Source organism: Sphaerodactylus townsendi, linkage group LG16 (genome assembly GCF_021028975.2).
Source record: "Sphaerodactylus townsendi isolate TG3544 linkage group LG16, MPM_Stown_v2.3, whole genome shotgun sequence".
NCBI classification, from domain to species: domain Eukaryota; kingdom Metazoa; phylum Chordata; class Lepidosauria; order Squamata; family Sphaerodactylidae; genus Sphaerodactylus; species Sphaerodactylus townsendi.
The window spans coordinates 14464859-14485693 of NC_059440.1; the positions used below are offsets into that span (position 1 = coordinate 14464859).

The 20835-nt window shown below is 56.3% G+C and overlaps 1 protein-coding gene across 1 annotated transcript in view; it reads left to right on the top strand.

Moving 5' to 3' along the window:
• The window catches only part of CAMKK1 (calcium/calmodulin dependent protein kinase kinase 1), a 250022-nt gene that overhangs the window by 12323 nt on the left and 216864 nt on the right, over nucleotides 1–20835 (top strand). The gene's annotated exons all lie outside the window — the stretch shown is intronic.

Here is a 20835-nt window from a genome sequence, read left to right on the forward strand (position 1 = left end):
TCTCTCTCTCTCTCTCTCTCTCTCTCTCTCTCTCTCTCTCTCTCTCTCTCACTCACTCACTCACTCTCACACACACACACACACTTCTATCCTGCCCTACACCCAAAGGTGTCAGGGCGGGTTACAACATAAGGTATAACCTGTACACAATAAAATTATAGACTGTACACATTAAAACCAGTTTAAAATTCCTAAAAGCCTATTAAAATTCCTTTTAAAAACCCTATTAAAATACCTTAAAAACCTATTAAAATTCCTAAAAACCTATTAAAAGTCATGAAATTTCCAAAGGGGGAAACCATCCCTTCAGCCAGGGTATCTTTACCAATGTATATAGAGACAATGTTTGATGCACCTCGGTGGGAGATTGTTCCACAATCTTGGGGCCACCAAGTAAAGTCCTGTCTTTACTCTCCACATTATTGGATGCCCATATAGAACACATATACAACTAGTGCTCCACCAGGCGCACTGGCTCCAGGTTGAGTACCAAATCAGAGTCAAGGTTTTGGTATCAACCTTCAAAGGCCTAAACCGTCTGGGAGCTAACGTCATTGTCACGTTCTATGGCAGAGAATCCTACAAATTAATCATGCACGATGCATAGAAGAACTTCAGGGGAGGCCGCTGAAAGCAACTTGCTGGAAAGAAACATTCCCCCTAAACATATTTAGCATCCGTATCGGCTTTTGGGCTAGGTCCCTAAAACCTCGTCATATTGAGTTGTGGACGCTGTCGAAGGAAAGAAGGTTTATTCTTTGAATATGAGTATGAGCTTCAAATATAAACAACAGTTAGCATTTGTTCTATTTATATAACAAGATGCCTCAGACGTTACATAATCGTTGCGCTTCTGTTCTCTGGTATCTGTTTGCCTCTTTTATTTCTTTATTCCCTGAGGTTTTAAACTTCATCTGTGTCTTGTATGTTATATGGGTGCCTAATGCAGCAGAATTCATAATTCAGTATTAAACTTCAGTCTTTAAGCCTCAATAGACAATGGGGGTGGGGGGATGGGGAGGGATTCTTCGTAGCTGGCAAAATCCAAATGGCACCGCAGGTATCAGCACTTTCACTGCAGAATAACATTTGTTCACTTTGATGAGCAAAGTCGCCAAGAAAGCCCTTCCTATAGGATATAGGAAAACACTAAGGGAAGGGACCGGTTTATACGGCAGAGCACTTTGTGAAGCTGTTGCTGTAATTTGAATTAGAAATATGGTGACTTCAGTCCTGGATGGTCGGCTTTCTCCTTTTACCCACTTTCCTGTCCAATGGGATATTGATACCCAAACATTCAGTGTTCAAAACACTTCCCATACGTTATATTCTTGCAATCCTTACAACACCCTGTAGGATAAACCAGGATTATTGCCCACATTTGAGATGCGGCCCCCATTTATTGCCCACATTTAAGATGGGGTCATTGGCAGAGAAGAAGAAACTTGCCCTAAAGCTGCCCAATGAACTTATGTCAGAGGCATGATTTGAACTGGAGACCTGCCACGTTACAACTCATTCCCTTTACCACTAGGCTACATGCAGTGGCATGTGAAATATATGTGATGGTTGCCAACCTTTGTGGTCTTTACAGGCAGAAAGGTGGCAGGAAAACGTTGTAAATAAATGACCAAACTCTTGGTTGGGAAATTCCTGTATATTTGGGGGCGGAGTCTGTGGGCGCAGGTTGGATAGTGGAGGGACCTTAGCACATAGACTCCTCAAAAAAGCCGTCATCTCAAGAGGAACTGAGATATATATAGTCTGGAGATCAGTTGTAATTCTGGAAGATCCCCAGACCCTTTTGGCAACCAGAGATGCAGTCCCAATTATCAGCATCTCGTTGCTGCACTTCATACTAATTGAACCTACCAAACTGTGATTTTGAATCCACATGCTTGTTTGTAAAGCTGGGGCAGTGGTGGCGAACCTATGGCATGGGTGCTAGAGGTGGCACTCAGAGCCCTCTCTGTGGGCACGCACAGAGTGCCCCTCCCCCACATTTAGGCTGCCCTGGGCCGCTGGATAGATTTGATCTGAAAGATCTTTGCACGAAATCTGGCAGAGCTGCTGACAGTTCAGGTAATCGACAAAGATCTGATGCAGTAGAAAGGATGTGTTCTGCATTAAACCTAAAACCTAGTTTTGGGGAAGCAGTGTAGGTAACCCTGTTAAGCGCTGTTAAACCCCACTGATTTTCATGGGAAGAACTAAAGCGCAATCCTTTACCTGGGAGTAAGCTCGGTTGCTGGCAATGGGGCTTGCTTCTGAGTAAACCCTCCTAGGGTCGTGATTCACCCGTTGGAAGAGTTGCATGGTTGCTTCAAAGCAAAGCCACCGACTACCACCAAGCTTACTCCTGAGGAACACATGCCTCTGAGCCAACTGTTTTTTTCTAAACTAAAACCTCAGTATTCAGGTTAAATTGCCATGTTGGCACTTTGTGATAAATAAGTGGGTTTTGGGTTGCAATTTGGGCACTCGGTCTTGAAAAGGTTCGCCATCACTGAGCTGGAGGAACATCTGACCACCAGCAGGTGACTCATCAACCCACCAGTGGCCCACCAGAAATTGGCCCATGGTCCACAATGTCCTTTCTACCCCTTTCTACCCCTCTCCAATTTGAAAGAACAATTTATAAGTCCTCTGGGAAAACAAAGTTGCAAGAATTATGTTATGCCTGCTCTAAAAGGAATGGAGGACTAGCTTTAATGACCTCTTGCACTGTTTATGCGAGCGGCATTAAACAGGAGGAGATGCAAGCCATTTCTGCATCCAACTCTCAAAACATAAATCTTCGCAAATTGGGCAAAAAGGGACTTCTGCTTCCGACGTCCCAGTCAACATGCAGGGATATTTTTAAATATTTTTAAAATAAAATTTCAAATTAATATATATTAGGAGCACGAAGAGGGAGGAGGAAGAATCGTTCAGTGGAAAAGGACAACATGCCCTGGAAAAAAACCCGAACGTTCTTGTATTACAAAACCAACGTGCAATGTCAGTAATTTCTCATAATGGGGAGATATGACAACATTGTCGTGTCAGTTAATCAAATGCTCTTTGTAAAAGCTGATTGCTCTCTAACAGTCCGAGATCACAGCGAGGGCTGCCAGCTCCCCACTATGCTGCCCTGTGGACCAGCAGGAGCAACATGAGATGAAAAATTGGCATCACGTAACACCACAATGCCAACTGTAGCTCACGGCACAGGTCGATGCTGTAGCAATCTCCCCATAAAACCACAGAGATCTGGGAAACTCCTGCAGCATTGCTGAGGCTGTGATGTTTTGCACTTAGAAGTGATATTGAACCATCATGTGGTGCTGATTTTTTTTACACCTCTGCTCACTGTTCTCAGGGGTTGCCAGTCCCAGCTTGTAGCTCAATAGTAGAATGCCTGCTTCTCATGTAGAATATGTCAGTTTCAATACTTGGCATCTCCAGTTTAAAAAATCAGAGAATATGGAAGACTTCTACCAAACACTCCGAGAACCTCTGCCAGTCAGAATTGACAACACTGACTTTGGATTGACTCAGTAGAGGTAGTTCTAGTTAAGGAGAGGGTTTGTGGATCACTGGAAAAGCATTAGCATTGCTTGCTGGCTGTCCCAGGTTCCACACCCACCAGGTCCAGTTAAAAGGGTTTGGGAGTCGCTGATGTAAAAACCGTCAGGTCTATGATTCAATCAATGACAGACTCTGGATTTCATTTGCAAAACCAGTTCTGACCCATCCCCCAAATGCCCCAGAATAAAACTGTGGTGGCAGTTGCCACTGAAGCTGTTACTTTAATCTGCCCAAACAATTGGATCTCTAGTGGTAACTCAGATCTCTAGTGGTCACTCAGAAGCCTGGATGGGCAATTGCTCTACCTGGCCAATCCCACTTTCTGAAAACTCTTGCTGGATACTAGGAAAGGGGTTGGTGGGCACCATTTTGAGGACTAAGCTTTATTCTTGTACTAAATTCACGTGATCTTAGGGCAAATTCACAAATTGCCAGATCCTCAAATCAGGAAAATATAAAGGGGCATCTTGAAATTGTAAATGCGATCGTGACAATCTCTCTGCACAAGTTCTGGAGCAACCGGCTTCCCCCCCTTGCATCTGCATTAAACTGCACAGTGTTGGATTCTCAATCTGTTTTTAGAAAGCAGAGAAGGGAAAGCATCACATTTTCAAAAAATCATAAAATATAAAAAACCGCCTCCAACGAAGGAAAACACTATGGTAGCGGCTTCCTCCTTGATAGGCTAGTTTTCTGTACGCCTCAAATTTGTTTTGAATGGCCGAGTTCTGTCCCACAGGCTGCCTTCTGTATACGCCCAGTCGCAAAAACCGGCTGAACTTTCAAGCTCAGCTTGAAATAAATCTCAAGAGGGAAAAAAAATGAAATTATTTGGAATGACATTTGTAGATGTAGCACTAGCAGACACTCAAAAGGAAGAGGATTTTATTTCTCACATTTCAAATGCTGCCCTCTCTGCCAGCATCTCAAGGCAGCATAAAAGGCCATCTTTAAATTAACTGACAACGACACTACGAGGCGGGCTAGGCCGAGAGACTTCAGCCAGCCCAAGGTCACACGAACACTTGTGAAGATTTAAACCCAAATCTCCCTGATCCTAGTCTGACCTGCTAATTGATACATCTTCGCACAAATGCAGAACGCTTCCTTTCTACTGCATCAGATCTTTGTCGATTACCTGAACTGGCGGCAGCTCTGCCAGATTTCGTGCAAAGATCTTTCAGATCAAATCTATCCAGTTGCTTCAATTGGAGATGCCAGAGATTCGGACTCTCTGCATGCAAAGCAGATACTTTGCCACTGAGTCGCAATCCGTCCCTAGCTGGTTCAGAATAGGAAGGAGCCGACGGAAGGGGAACATTTCGCTAACAACCGTCATTAAAATTAATCACAGACCATTATTATTGCTAACGTTATCGTCTTCTCCGAGACCAAAAACACATTTTTGTCCTTGTGAAGGCCAATCCACCAGGGAGGGAGCGTTAAGCTAATATTCTGAGGTCCTGCCAAAGAGGAAATGAAGCTGTTCCAAAATAAAAACCAACTTCCCCTCCGAGATTCTAGTCCATAATTGTTTACAATTCATCTCCGTCCCTGCAGAGCATCTGTTAAGGAGAAACCCCCCCGAGCAGTACTAAAAACAGCGGCATTTTCTTGCTGTTTATAGCTGTGTTTGCTGGTTAACACTACGCAGCTGTTGCTATATGATGGATATGAAGGTGAACACACACACTGCAACTTTCGTTGGACACAGGGCTCGTCCCGAGTTTGGGGGCTTTGGGAAGATGCTGACGTTCAAGGCCCATTTCAAGCGAGGCTGTGACATAGACTGAGAGAAGCTGGCACTCCCAATCTCCACTGCTTGATCACCTGCCCAGGTGAATGAGAACTTGCCACCACTAGGAATTGTAGGTGTGACTCTCTTGTCCTCTGCTCGTAGAAGCTGGTGCTGATCACTTGGAGCATGTGCGTGGCCAGGGGCCTGTGACAGCTAGTGGGACCTGCTGTTCTATGACTCTTTGGCAGGGACTGAGTTGAGGAAGAGGCAGAATTAGTGTCTCCACATACAATGGGGGCATGCATGCCAAGGGAGGGTGAGAAGAGTTGGACTTTATACCCCACTTTTCCGTACCTTTAAGGAGTCTCAAAGTGGCTTACAACCCCCTTTCCTTCCTTTCCCTACAACAGGCACCTTGTGACTGAGAGAGTTTGGACTGAGTGAGTTTGGAGAGAACTGTGACTAGCCCAAGGTCATCCAGCAGGCTTCACATGCAGGAGTGGGGAAACAAACCTTGTTCTCCAGAGTAGCGTCCACCACTCTTAACCACTACATCCCAGTGATTTCAAGACCATACAGATCAGCTCCCTGGGAGAAAGTCACTGCTTTGGAAGCGGGGCTCCAAATTCCATAATTATACCCCCATGAGGTTTCTTCCCTCCCGAAACCTCGCCATCCTCAGCGTCCACTCCAGTTCTCCAGGAATTTCACAACCAAGAGCTGACAGCCCTAGGTAAGATATAGGCTCGAGTATAAGGTCTTACAACACCAGGTTGGAGCCCAAAATCTTTCCGCTACGATCGTTGCTACACAGTACCAAAATCTGATAATGCAGCTTCCTAACAATCCCAACCCCGGTCACCAGCTCCTGGTGTTCACCAGCTACACTGGCTCAAACCAGTTCCTGAGGTCTGTCCAGTCACATTTATAACCTGATGGCAATCTTTGCATTTCAAACAAGCAAACAAACATGGGGTCACCTGGGATTCTGAGCTCAGAAACAAGTCACCAAGAAAGAACATAACTAGCCGCCTTCCAGGTTAATGTAGCTGGTGTAAGAGGTTAAAGGAGAGAGAGAAAGGGAACGCAGAGAACACCCTACAGTTTAACGTTGCATGTTCTAATTACACAATGAGGCTCATTTGCATAATCAGATGCAATTACCCTAATTGCATGTATAAGCAATAATCAACCAAAAATTACCCAGAAAACGGGGGTTGGGGGATGCGTCTTCCAGAAGCAAATGTAACCAACAACATGCATTATGGAAAGGTTAAACTGTGACTGCAATCTGGTAGTGTGCCCCCCACGTGACCGAGGTGAGTGGCACTCGGGTCCCGAGACCCCCCTGCAAGATACTCCCATGCTGGGGATCCCTCTAAATTACAGCTTATCTGCAGACTACAGAGATAGTCCCTCTAGAGAAAATGGATGCTTGGGAGAGTGGACTCAACAACAACAACAACAACCTTAATTTGGCATTTAAAAATAGGTTCTAGAGCGTTGCCAGACATTTTTGAAATACAAATCAAGAGTACATTCAAAGCGCAGACAGGAAGACTGTATATAGCAGTATACATTACTTAGAAAGTTCTGTCACTTGTAAAAGAAATTTTGCTACTTTTTCCAAGAGCACGACATCTGTGTTGTTTAACAGAAGCTCCACAACAGAACAGTCAGAATCATTTTCAGATTTGTCTAGGGCCAGCCTGGGAGAGAAATTCCTGATGCCCACATATCTCGGACAGTCAAGAATAATGTGAGCAAGAGTCTCCACTTGATTTTTACAGTGTGGACAAACCCAATCCTGGAGAGGGATGGATAAGTAACGACCCTTTGCAATGGCTGATGGGAAGGTATTGGATTTGGCCCTTGTGATAATCCATCTCTGTTGGGGTTCAGTTAATAATTCAAGATATTTGGCTATGTGCCCCTGTTCCAGTATTATTCCGACAGAGCGGGGTGAGCATGATTTATTTGCTTGCCCCAACAAGATATGATATTCCTGTTCTAGAAGTCTACTTTTCAAGGTTTGGAAAATCTCTCTGGGTGTCAGCATACAGAGATCTTCCAGTAATAAACCTATTGAGTAAATTTTTGATTTGAGAAGTTGATACCATTCGGAGGCAAATAGGTCTGGGCGCGCAGGGAGAGTGGACTCTATGGCATTATGCCCCACAAATGTGCTTGATCTCTTCAGGTTCCATCCCTAAATCTCCAGGGCTTTCCTAACCTGGATCTAGCAACCCTACAGCATCGTGACCTCTGGACTCCAAGTAGTAGCAGTCTCCAAATCGTTCCGGGATATCTTTTAGAATGACAACTGATGAAGCGACAGAGATCAATTCCCCTGGACTACTTTTGAGAGCCAGCGTGGTGTGGTGCTTAAGAGCAGGTGGATTCTAATCTGGAGAACCAGATGTGTTTCCGCACTCCTACATTCCTGTGGGGCGACCTTGGGCTAGTCACAGTTCTTGGGAACTCTCTCAGCCCCACCTACCTCACAAGGGGTCTGTTGTGGGGAGAGGAAGGGAAAGGAGCTTGTAAGCCACCTTGAGTCTCCTTACAGGAGAGAAAGGTGGCCGCCTCCTCCTTTTTTTGAGGGGGGGGGGCTATGTTGTTAAACCCTGCTGAGGTCCCCCCTTTCCAAAGCCCCCCTTCCCCTGGATTCACCCAAGATCTCCAGCAATTTCCCAACTCAAGAGTTTGCAATTCTAAGGAAAGCATGTCTGAAATCTTGGAGGCTGTGCTGATATTTCTGCTTCTGGAAAAACGAAACAACGGTGCTTCCTTCACACGCTCTTCAGCAGCTCATTTGGGAGTGGGAAGATCTTGTTAGGCTTTAGTGTGAGCATGACAATAAAACTTGAGGAAGCTGACAATGGCTGCTGCTGACAGAAAAGCCAGGCATTATTCTTGCGCTTCCTGGGTGACGGGATAGTTGTCATCGCCATGGCAACAGATTGCTTACATTCATCCTTGGGAAGGAAAAGGAGGAAAAATGAGAAGCGGCACATGGTGGTGGGTGGGGGGGAGATGCAGTTTGGAGAAGACCGAATCGCTTCTGTGCCTTCTGTCTCTGGCCGGCATTGTCCAAAGCTCCCACAATTATACTCAGAGGAAGGTCCAAATCTGGCAGGTCGGGTCACCGACCTCCAGGTAGTGGCAGGAGATCTCCTGGGATCACAACTGATCTTTAGGTGACAGAGATCAGTTCACCTGGAGAAAACGGCTGCTTTGGAAGACGGACTATGTGGCATTATACCCCATTGAAGAAGGAGGAGGAGGAGGAGGAGGAGGAGGAGAAAAGGAGAAGAAGGGGGACTCTCCAGTGGTGGGATTCAGTCGGTTCGCACCACTTCGGCAGAGCCGGTTGTTAAAATGGTGCTTGTAAACAACCAGCCGTTAAATTATTTGAATCCCACCACTGGGACTCTCCCAAACCCTATCCCAGTGGTGGCGAACCTTTGGCACTCCAGATGTTATGGACTACAATTCCCATCAGCCCCTGCCAGCATGGCCAATTGGGCATGCTGGCCCCCACCCCCCCCCCCCCCCACCCCCCCCCCCCCCCACCCCCCCCCCCCCCCACCCCCCCCCCCCCCCACCCCCCCCCCCCCCCACCCCCCCCCCCCCCCACCCCCCCCCCCCCCCACCCCCCCCCCCCCCCACCCCCCCCCCCCCCCACCCCCCCCCCCCCCCACCCCCCCCCCCCCCCACCCCCCCCCCCCCCCACCCCCCCCCCCCCCCACCCCCCCCCCCCCCCACCCCCCCCCCCCCCCACCCCCCCCCCCCCCCACCCCCCCCCCCCCCCACCCCCCCCCCCCCCCACCCCCCCCCCCCCCCACCCCCCCCCCCCCCCACCCCCCCCCCCCCCCACCCCCCCCCCCCCCCACCCCCCCCCCCCCCCACCCCCCCCCCCCCCCACCCCCCCCCCCCCCCACCCCCCCCCCCCCCCACCCCCCCCCCCCCCCACCCCCCCCCCCCCCCACCCCCCCCCCCCCCCACCCCCCCCCCCCCCCACCCCCCCCCCCCCCCACCCCCCCCCCCCCCCACCCCCCCCCCCCCCCACCCCCCCCCCCCCCCACCCCCCCCCCCCCCCACCCCCCCCCCCCCCCACCCCCCCCCCCCCCCACCCCCCCCCCCCCCCACCCCCCCCCCCCCCCACCCCCCCCCCCCCCCACCCCCCCCCCCCCCCACCCCCCCCCCCCCCCACCCCCCCCCCCCCCCACCCCCCCCCCCCCCCACCCCCCCCCCCCCCCACCCCCCCCCCCCCCCACCCCCCCCCCCCCCCACCCCCCCCCCCCCCCACCCCCCCCCCCCCCCACCCCCCCCCCCCCCCACCCCCCCCCCCCCCCACCCCCCCCCCCCCCCACCCCCCCCCCCCCCCACCCCCCCCCCCCCCCACCCCCCCCCCCCCCCACCCCCCCCCCCCCCCACCCCCCCCCCCCCCCACCCCCCCCCCCCCCCACCCCCCCCCCCCCCCACCCCCCCCCCCCCCCACCCCCCCCCCCCCCCACCCCCCCCCCCCCCCACCCCCCCCCCCCCCCACCCCCCCCCCCCCCCACCCCCCCCCCCCCCCACCCCCCCCCCCCCCCACCCCCCCCCCCCCCCACCCCCCCCCCCCCCCACCCCCCCCCCCCCCCACCCCCCCCCCCCCCCACCCCCCCCCCCCCCCACCCCCCCCCCCCCCCACCCCCCCCCCCCCCCACCCCCCCCCCCCCCCACCCCCCCCCCCCCCCACCCCCCCCCCCCCCCACCCCCCCCCCCCCCCACCCCCCCCCCCCCCCACCCCCCCCCCCCCCCACCCCCCCCCCCCCCCACCCCCCCCCCCCCCCACCCCCCCCCCCCCCCACCCCCCCCCCCCCCCACCCCCCCCCCCCCCCACCCCCCCCCCCCCCCACCCCCCCCCCCCCCCACCCCCCCCCCCCCCCACCCCCCCCCCCCCCCACCCCCCCCCCCCCCCACCCCCCCCCCCCCCCACCCCCCCCCCCCCCCACCCCCCCCCCCCCCCACCCCCCCCCCCCCCCACCCCCCCCCCCCCCCACCCCCCCCCCCCCCCACCCCCCCCCCCCCCCACCCCCCCCCCCCCCCACCCCCCCCCCCCCCCACCCCCCCCCCCCCCCACCCCCCCCCCCCCCCACCCCCCCCCCCCCCCACCCCCCCCCCCCCCCACCCCCCCCCCCCCCCACCCCCCCCCCCCCCCACCCCCCCCCCCCCCCACCCCCCCCCCCCCCCACCCCCCCCCCCCCCCACCCCCCCCCCCCCCCACCCCCCCCCCCCCCCACCCCCCCCCCCCCCCACCCCCCCCCCCCCCCACCCCCCCCCCCCCCCACCCCCCCCCCCCCCCACCCCCCCCCCCCCCCACCCCCCCCCCCCCCCACCCCCCCCCCCCCCCACCCCCCCCCCCCCCCACCCCCCCCCCCCCCCACCCCCCCCCCCCCCCACCCCCCCCCCCCCCCACCCCCCCCCCCCCCCACCCCCCCCCCCCCCCACCCCCCCCCCCCCCCACCCCCCCCCCCCCCCACCCCCCCCCCCCCCCACCCCCCCCCCCCCCCACCCCCCCCCCCCCCCACCCCCCCCCCCCCCCACCCCCCCCCCCCCCCACCCCCCCCCCCCCCCACCCCCCCCCCCCCCCACCCCCCCCCCCCCCCACCCCCCCCCCCCCCCACCCCCCCCCCCCCCCACCCCCCCCCCCCCCCACCCCCCCCCCCCCCCACCCCCCCCCCCCCCCACCCCCCCCCCCCCCCACCCCCCCCCCCCCCCACCCCCCCCCCCCCCCACCCCCCCCCCCCCCCACCCCCCCCCCCCCCCACCCCCCCCCCCCCCCACCCCCCCCCCCCCCCACCCCCCCCCCCCCCCACCCCCCCCCCCCCCCACCCCCCCCCCCCCCCACCCCCCCCCCCCCCCACCCCCCCCCCCCCCCACCCCCCCCCCCCCCCACCCCCCCCCCCCCCCACCCCCCCCCCCCCCCACCCCCCCCCCCCCCCACCCCCCCCCCCCCCCACCCCCCCCCCCCCCCACCCCCCCCCCCCCCCACCCCCCCCCCCCCCCACCCCCCCCCCCCCCCACCCCCCCCCCCCCCCACCCCCCCCCCCCCCCACCCCCCCCCCCCCCCACCCCCCCCCCCCCCCACCCCCCCCCCCCCCCACCCCCCCCCCCCCCCACCCCCCCCCCCCCCCACCCCCCCCCCCCCCCACCCCCCCCCCCCCCCACCCCCCCCCCCCCCCACCCCCCCCCCCCCCCACCCCCCCCCCCCCCCACCCCCCCCCCCCCCCACCCCCCCCCCCCCCCACCCCCCCCCCCCCCCACCCCCCCCCCCCCCCACCCCCCCCCCCCCCCACCCCCCCCCCCCCCCACCCCCCCCCCCCCCCACCCCCCCCCCCCCCCACCCCCCCCCCCCCCCACCCCCCCCCCCCCCCACCCCCCCCCCCCCCCACCCCCCCCCCCCCCCACCCCCCCCCCCCCCCACCCCCCCCCCCCCCCACCCCCCCCCCCCCCCACCCCCCCCCCCCCCCACCCCCCCCCCCCCCCACCCCCCCCCCCCCCCACCCCCCCCCCCCCCCACCCCCCCCCCCCCCCACCCCCCCCCCCCCCCACCCCCCCCCCCCCCCACCCCCCCCCCCCCCCACCCCCCCCCCCCCCCACCCCCCCCCCCCCCCACCCCCCCCCCCCCCCACCCCCCCCCCCCCCCACCCCCCCCCCCCCCCACCCCCCCCCCCCCCCACCCCCCCCCCCCCCCACCCCCCCCCCCCCCCACCCCCCCCCCCCCCCACCCCCCCCCCCCCCCACCCCCCCCCCCCCCCACCCCCCCCCCCCCCCACCCCCCCCCCCCCCCACCCCCCCCCCCCCCCACCCCCCCCCCCCCCCACCCCCCCCCCCCCCCACCCCCCCCCCCCCCCACCCCCCCCCCCCCCCACCCCCCCCCCCCCCCACCCCCCCCCCCCCCCACCCCCCCCCCCCCCCACCCCCCCCCCCCCCCACCCCCCCCCCCCCCCACCCCCCCCCCCCCCCACCCCCCCCCCCCCCCACCCCCCCCCCCCCCCACCCCCCCCCCCCCCCACCCCCCCCCCCCCCCACCCCCCCCCCCCCCCACCCCCCCCCCCCCCCACCCCCCCCCCCCCCCACCCCCCCCCCCCCCCACCCCCCCCCCCCCCCACCCCCCCCCCCCCCCACCCCCCCCCCCCCCCACCCCCCCCCCCCCCCACCCCCCCCCCCCCCCACCCCCCCCCCCCCCCACCCCCCCCCCCCCCCACCCCCCCCCCCCCCCACCCCCCCCCCCCCCCACCCCCCCCCCCCCCCACCCCCCCCCCCCCCCACCCCCCCCCCCCCCCACCCCCCCCCCCCCCCACCCCCCCCCCCCCCCACCCCCCCCCCCCCCCACCCCCCCCCCCCCCCACCCCCCCCCCCCCCCACCCCCCCCCCCCCCCACCCCCCCCCCCCCCCACCCCCCCCCCCCCCCACCCCCCCCCCCCCCCACCCCCCCCCCCCCCCACCCCCCCCCCCCCCCACCCCCCCCCCCCCCCACCCCCCCCCCCCCCCACCCCCCCCCCCCCCCACCCCCCCCCCCCCCCACCCCCCCCCCCCCCCACCCCCCCCCCCCCCCACCCCCCCCCCCCCCCACCCCCCCCCCCCCCCACCCCCCCCCCCCCCCACCCCCCCCCCCCCCCACCCCCCCCCCCCCCCACCCCCCCCCCCCCCCACCCCCCCCCCCCCCCACCCCCCCCCCCCCCCACCCCCCCCCCCCCCCACCCCCCCCCCCCCCCACCCCCCCCCCCCCCCACCCCCCCCCCCCCCCACCCCCCCCCCCCCCCACCCCCCCCCCCCCCCACCCCCCCCCCCCCCCACCCCCCCCCCCCCCCACCCCCCCCCCCCCCCACCCCCCCCCCCCCCCACCCCCCCCCCCCCCCACCCCCCCCCCCCCCCACCCCCCCCCCCCCCCACCCCCCCCCCCCCCCACCCCCCCCCCCCCCCACCCCCCCCCCCCCCCACCCCCCCCCCCCCCCACCCCCCCCCCCCCCCACCCCCCCCCCCCCCCACCCCCCCCCCCCCCCACCCCCCCCCCCCCCCACCCCCCCCCCCCCCCACCCCCCCCCCCCCCCACCCCCCCCCCCCCCCACCCCCCCCCCCCCCCACCCCCCCCCCCCCCCACCCCCCCCCCCCCCCACCCCCCCCCCCCCCCACCCCCCCCCCCCCCCACCCCCCCCCCCCCCCACCCCCCCCCCCCCCCACCCCCCCCCCCCCCCACCCCCCCCCCCCCCCACCCCCCCCCCCCCCCACCCCCCCCCCCCCCCACCCCCCCCCCCCCCCACCCCCCCCCCCCCCCACCCCCCCCCCCCCCCACCCCCCCCCCCCCCCACCCCCCCCCCCCCCCACCCCCCCCCCCCCCCACCCCCCCCCCCCCCCACCCCCCCCCCCCCCCACCCCCCCCCCCCCCCACCCCCCCCCCCCCCCACCCCCCCCCCCCCCCACCCCCCCCCCCCCCCACCCCCCCCCCCCCCCACCCCCCCCCCCCCCCACCCCCCCCCCCCCCCACCATCCATAACATCTGGAGTGCCAAAGGTTCGCCACCACGGTCCTAGGCCTCTGAATTGTAATGAAATACCAACAACCAGCTAAAGAACTGGCAGCTGTGATATTAAACACAATTAAACAATAGTAGTAGTAGTAGAAGAAGAAGTAATAGTAATAAATACTTTTATCACCTGCTTTGGGTCCTGAGATGAGGAGGAGAAAGGTAGGGATATAAATAGTTCAAATAAACAAATAGGGAAAATTCTTATTTTCTGGTACCTCAGCCTGGAACATTTTCTCACTCTTTGGAGAGCCACCCTGTTAAACTGTCGGTTAACATGAGATTCTGTCACTGTTATTCTTCAGGGGGGTAACTCTCACCACAGAATCCCTAGAAATTAAATCTCTTCATGATGCCTTTCCTCACACACACATTAGCACATAGAGGTCCAGTGTGGTGTAGTGATCAGAGGTCCAGTGTGGTGTGGTGATCAGTCTGGGGCTAGAAGCTGGAAGACTGAGGTTTAAATCCCCACTCTTTCAGTAAAGCTCTCTGGGTGACCTTGGGCCGGTCACATTCTTTCAGCCTACATTAGGTTGCACTGTCATTGTGAGTCTAAATGGAGGAAAGGAAAACATCATAAGCTTCTTTAGGTCTCCCCTGCGGAGAACAGTAGAATATAAACAAAGTAAGCAAATAAGTCAATAACCAGTAAGACAGTATGCAGGGCATCATCTCCTATTTCACATGTTGCAGCCACTCAAGTATGTTTTGAACCATCAATGGCAGGCCAATTATTTTTTACTCCTCTTATCCCATTTCCGTGGCCTTTCATTCAATGGCACACAGGGGTATTTGCAGAGAAAAGGAGTCTAAAATATAACATATGGTGGAGCTGTCAACAGGGAAGGGGGTGGAGCTCAGAAATCTTTGGCATGAGAACGTGGGCTGCTACAAGGAGATCCATATGGTCACCTGTGAAAGTCTGAGGCTTTGCACCAGCTTGTTCCATATTCATTGCCAAGAAAAGACATTTGACAACTTGTGTTAATTTGTATCATCTTCCTTACTTCCGGTATTTATTTTTCCGCTGATCCTGAGGAGGAGGTGTGTAGAGGAGTGAAATCCCGCTCTCCAACCCTATTTGGATACCCCAAAGAAGCATTTCACCATATGATTTTAGTGTAGAAGCTAAAGTGACAGGTTGGGGCCATTTCAGCACAAAATATTGTGAGACAGGAAATAAAATGTTTTCTCCACATTGTCTTTACCCCCAAAATGTTTTATTTACAGCCTCAAGACATTATAAATCAACCCCCTTTAAAATGATTCCCTGGCTGAAACGTTTTGAAAACATCTTTAGTTTCTGTGTGATCAATTGACTATTTCTGCTGTGCGGAAATGACGTCTGTTACACACCCGCAAGGAGCTCTCAACAGCCCTTCAATACTAACTATCATTGGTGCAAGAAACCGTGCAGGCCGAAAATGACTTGGCTGATCAGAGAAGTGCTCATTCAAAATGAAAGCCAGGAGGAGGAGAATTTTTCCCCTGTTCTTTTTGCATGAGTGCATTCCATTAGTGCAAAATGAAGACAGATGACGTCCTCTTGGCTAGCTCAATATGTACACTTATTTTGTGTGTATGCAGGAAAACATTTTCCGGCAATATGTTCTTTTTAAAAGACATCCGGTTAAACGGAGCTTCTGGCTGTCGTATCGAAGAGTTCTGCATAACCTCACTCTCTGTGGTTTTGTGGTTGGCTCCGCCTACCAAAGCAGCCATTTTATAGCTGGCTCGACCTCCCCGAATCAGAAATCCCAAGTCGCCTACAAGCTGTCAAAAGTTGAGGACTGATATGGGATTGAAGCCAGAGGCATAGCTCCAAGGGGACGGGGCAGCGCGCACCCCTGTGGGATTGTGGTGAGGGCGTTCCGGGGGCATGACAGAGGCGTTCCGGGGTTGTAGCGGGGGCATTCCAGGGTGGGACAGGGTATTCCAGGGGCGGTGGACACACCTGCGCACCGGGCGCTTTCACTTCTTGCTACGCCTCTGACTGACGTGACTTTTTGTGTACATGACAACTGCAGCAAGGATTTTATATGCATACAAATGAAGGGACAGCAAAATTCCAAAAAACAAGACTGGATCTTGAAAGTCACAGAGTATGCAGAGACGGCAGTTATGAGAGACAAGAATTTGGACAGTTTTCTTAAAGACTGGAAATCTGTTGTGGACTACTTGTTGAAAACATAAAGAAACAGAAACAACGGCAGGATTCAAGACATAAATGATTCAAGACATAAATGATTCAAGACATAAATGAAATTGGATTGGATTAAGACAACTTTATAAGAAAGACTAAAAATGAAAAAAGTAGATATTAATTATAAGCACGAATAATTATAATTAATTATAAGCACGAAGTTGATTTATGCTTGCATTCTTAGTGAGGTAGCTGGAAGTCACCATATATATATATACATATATATATGTAGGTGGTTGTGTAGGTGTTCTTTTTCTTTTCATTTCATTTAGTATTATAATTATAGGAAGGAGGGGTATTAGATCAGGATCTTTCTATGTATGTGCTATTTAGATATGTAAAATGTCATATGTGTGTAAAATGTCATATGTGTAAAATGTTACCCCATATGTCCCGAATAGGCTGCTGCACTCCTTATCAGCGGAGATGCTGGAAGTCCCCGGTCCTTCAATGATGCGGTTGGCCTCTACCCAGGCCAGGGCCTTTACAGCCCTGGCCCCTGCCTGGTGGAACACTCTCCCACCAGCTGTTCGGGCTCTGCAGGACCTTGGTGAGTTCCACAGGCCCTGTAAAACTGAGCTGTTCTGCCAGGCCTTTGGAGAGGCTGGCCGCGGATTGGCTGCCCCTGGTGAGGCCCCTGCTGTATGTTGTCATCTTTAGCAATGCCTCATATTGGTTCCATCTCTTGGCATTGCTGCCCCTCCCGGATATGGGCCTGGGCGCCACCCATATGGGATCTAAGCTGCCTCTGTTTTAGAATTTTTGTATGCTGCTATTGATTTTAAGGGTTGTAATTATGTTTTAATTGTTAGATATTACGTGTTGTAAACCACCTAGAGCCCTTCCGGGATGAGGCAGTCTACGAAATCTATAACAACAACAACAACAACAACAACAACAACAACAACAACAACAACAACAACAACAGTCCCCGGTGACAGCAGGGTCACTGAAAAAGAACACAAGAAGGTCACTAGATACCGCGATTTGAAAATCGAGCTTCAGCGTCTATGGCACAAACCAGCTGAGGTCGTCCCAGAGGTAATCGGCACGCTGGGCGCCATCCCGAAAACACTAGGGCAGCACTTGAAACATCTTCGAATTGACAAAATTAACATCTGTCAAATTCAGAAGGCAGCCCTGCTGGGATCCGCACGAATACTACGCCGATACATTACAACTTCCTAGGCTTCTGGGTGAGGCTCGAATGGTAATGAAGGCCAACAACCAGCTAAAGATCTGGCAGCTGTGAAATCTACAATTAATACTAATACTAATACTAATACTAATACTACTAATACTACTAATACTACTAATACTACTAATACTAATACTAATACTAATACTAATACTAATACTAATACTAATACTACTAATAATAATAATAATAATGATAAATACAAATTCTCATTTTAAAAAAGTTGAGGACCCCTGGCTTCACCTATATCTCAAGGTGGCTATTGCAAAGATAAACCAGAGGTGGGGAAGAACAATGCGATAAACCGTTTGTGGTCCTCAACAGAGAGAAAAGCCGGGTATAAATAACTCTTAAATAACAGTATGCCCAGCACCCTGTCTGTGGGCCAATGTGAAAGGGAACAAGGTGTAGAAAGCCAGCCTCTGTGTTTCCAGCCAGTTCTTAGCAAAGAGACCAGAAAGCTTTTCAGAGAGGATTTGTGATCAGAAAAAGAAAGCGCACAATGAGTCTGTGTTTTGCCAACGGCTGCCAAGGGCAGCAAAGCTCCTTTTCTTCTCGCAAGACCCAGGTGACAGGGGCAAGATTAGCCGTTACCGCATTTAGTTCTAGAGAGGGTTTATCTCAGCTCCGTGTCTCAAGGCCATGCTAGGAAGCTCTCCCAGGCAAAACTCCCAAGCCTGACAGTGCAGAAATACTCTCTGCAGAGGCAAAGAGAGGTGGGTTGCCAACTCTGGGTTGGGAAATTCCTAGGGATTTTGGGTGTAACGCCTGGGGAGGACAGATTTAGGGTAGGAGAGAATCTATACAGTCTTGAAGGAGAAGGATACGAGAAGGTTTCTAGATTGTTCTCCCTGTCTCCCAGGCTCCTTCCGCACACGCAAAATAATGCGTTTTCAAACCACTTTCGCAACTGTTTGAAAGTGGATTTTGTCATTCCGCACAGCTTCAAAGAGCACTGAAAACAGTTTGAAAGTGCATTATTCTGCATGTGCGGAATGCGCCAAAGTTTCTCAAATGGTCCCACTGGGTGCAGCTGCCCTAAGTCCAGTTTGCTGAGAAAGAGCAGGGTATAAATAAACCAAATACAAGAATGGAAATACATCCTAAAAGGATGCCTTATGAGACACTGGCTTGATGGTAGCATTTTATATGTGGGGAAACTGAGGCTTGGAGAATTTTTTTTTGTTACCTAAGTTTGCAGAGTGACTATCTGTGGCCATTCCCTAAAAACTAATTAGCTCTACATTATGAGCAAATAAAGACTCTCTCTAGTTTGTGACATTTTTGCTATAACAAGTTTTATGAAGAACTGTAACAAATTTTGAGGAAGAGGAAAGAGAAGAGGGAGAAGAGACAGAGGCCATTGATACAGTTGTGGTCTCCTTCACACTAAGGGGACATTTCCTTCAGGTTGGATTCTCGGTTTTGCACTCATTTCCCACTCTCCGGTAGTCATCGCGCTTTCAGATTAGAGAATCTCCATAGTTTTCAAAATCTCTGAAAATGCAACTTTTACTCTCTTCAGGGAGGCTCATTCCACACATGCAGAATAATGCACTTTCAAACTGCTTTCAGTGCTCTCTGAAGCTGTGCGGAATGGCAAAATCCACTTGCAAACAGGTGTGAAAGTGGTTTGAAAACACATTATTTTGTGTGTGCGGAAGGGAGTCAAAGGAATCAGCATGCATTTTGCTTTCTTTGGGTTTTCTCACTCCTCCCCATCTTCTCCCACCCACACAATAGAAGTTTCTCCCACTCTTCCAGCCACTACTGCAGAAGGATCAAAAGGGCAGTTTGTCTGTTTATTTTATGCAGCAGGAGAATCCCAGGTGTAAACAAGAAATCATGGGGGGAAACCCACTGTGAATCAAAGAACTGCAGGTTAAGCAGTGATTGCATAAAAGGCCAGAGAGTCCAGCCATCCAGCTTTGAAAGTCAACAGAACTTAGCTACTGACTCCAGGGAATGCTGGTCTTGAGCTGCTATTAAAAAGCCCAGAATTATTTAACACAGAGATGACAGACACCTATTAGCAGAAAACAATCATTGAGATCCAAACACTCTGACAGAACACTGTTCATACGGTAACTGAAAAGAAAACAACCTAATTAAGCCTTAAACTGGCAAATTTGCACTTTGCGAAAAATGAATGACAATTCATTCATGATCACATATTTGCAGCCCCCAACTGTTCAGAAGGTTCAAACATGAACCAGGAGTCAGCTTTTCCCCTCTGACCTTTTAAACTATTTTTACAGAATGATCCAGCAACTTATACTTGCTCAAGGCACTGAGCAAGTGTCTTGAGCAAGTGTCCATCTGCCCCCAAAGGTTTGTTGTTGTTTTTTTAAAAATTAGATTGGTGTTGCTTCGTTCATTTTAAACAACAGCAATCAAATACTTTCCCCTTCGGAACAATCCCTCAAGTTGCTTCTCCCGTTAAGAAGAATGTCATAGGACAGAATTTGCTTATGTGTTTTGGAAAAAAATTCAGCAGGTCAGTAGAAAGAGCAGAAGGTCAGATATTGGAATTCCAAGGCTGTGGGTCTCTTCATATCCCCACCCTTCTCTTTACAAAATAGGAAAAAATGTAAACAGAAAACACAAAGAATCACATAAATCCAAGTAGTGAAAAGTGGAGGACCACCCAGAAAGAGTATTCTGGATTGGAGGGGGATGGATGGGACTGCATAAATTACAGCTATATAGGACAGGAGCTCTAGAAAAAAAGGAGAATTGGATAAGATTGAGTGAAAAAGCTGGCTGGATCCCAACCATTATCATTTTAATATTATTCTATTACATTTTTCTTAACTTAGACTCAAGATCAAGATCAAGGCTCAAAACATCTCAATTGATCATATTAACTCCACGTCCAATTATTCACTCCATGTCCAATGCTCCAGTTCTTTTCCAATAATAGGTCTTGAATTTGCACTACATCCTTGGGAACTGGATCAGAAGACTCACAGCCAGATGCCACCAGGAAGCACACAAGGAAACCAAAGGAACCAAAGCACCCCCCCCCCCCCATTGTCAGACACAGCAGTGTCTGCCTTATCCAACAGAAAGCAGGGGCAGCTGTCTCGGGTCCCATGCTGTCCCCAACAAAGGGGAACAGCCAACTCGGCTACAGCAGCCACCCACATGTGAGGCTTGGGCAACCAGTTCAGCTACAATGGCCACTCACACCCAAACCATTCATGGCTTTGGAAGCCAGCTTCTGACTGCAGCCGCAGCTCCTGCCCACCTCACACAGACAGAGGTTTGCTTGGTCCTTGGAGGCAGGAAGTAGACACAGTAGAGGACCACTGATTTTTTGGGGCACCATCTTGGATTTTTTGCTCAGAGCCTCAGAATCATTATGACCACCCCTGAGGCCCAGCAAGTGAACACTTCCTGGAATGACAAATGTCACTTTTGGTTGATCACCTGGAAGTGATGGCACAGACCCATAGCCCATGCCCCTCTAGGAATTCTCCCACTCTCTATGGTAGATGCAGCTAACCTTTAATGGCATAAGTTAAAAAGATTTAAAATCAATACAA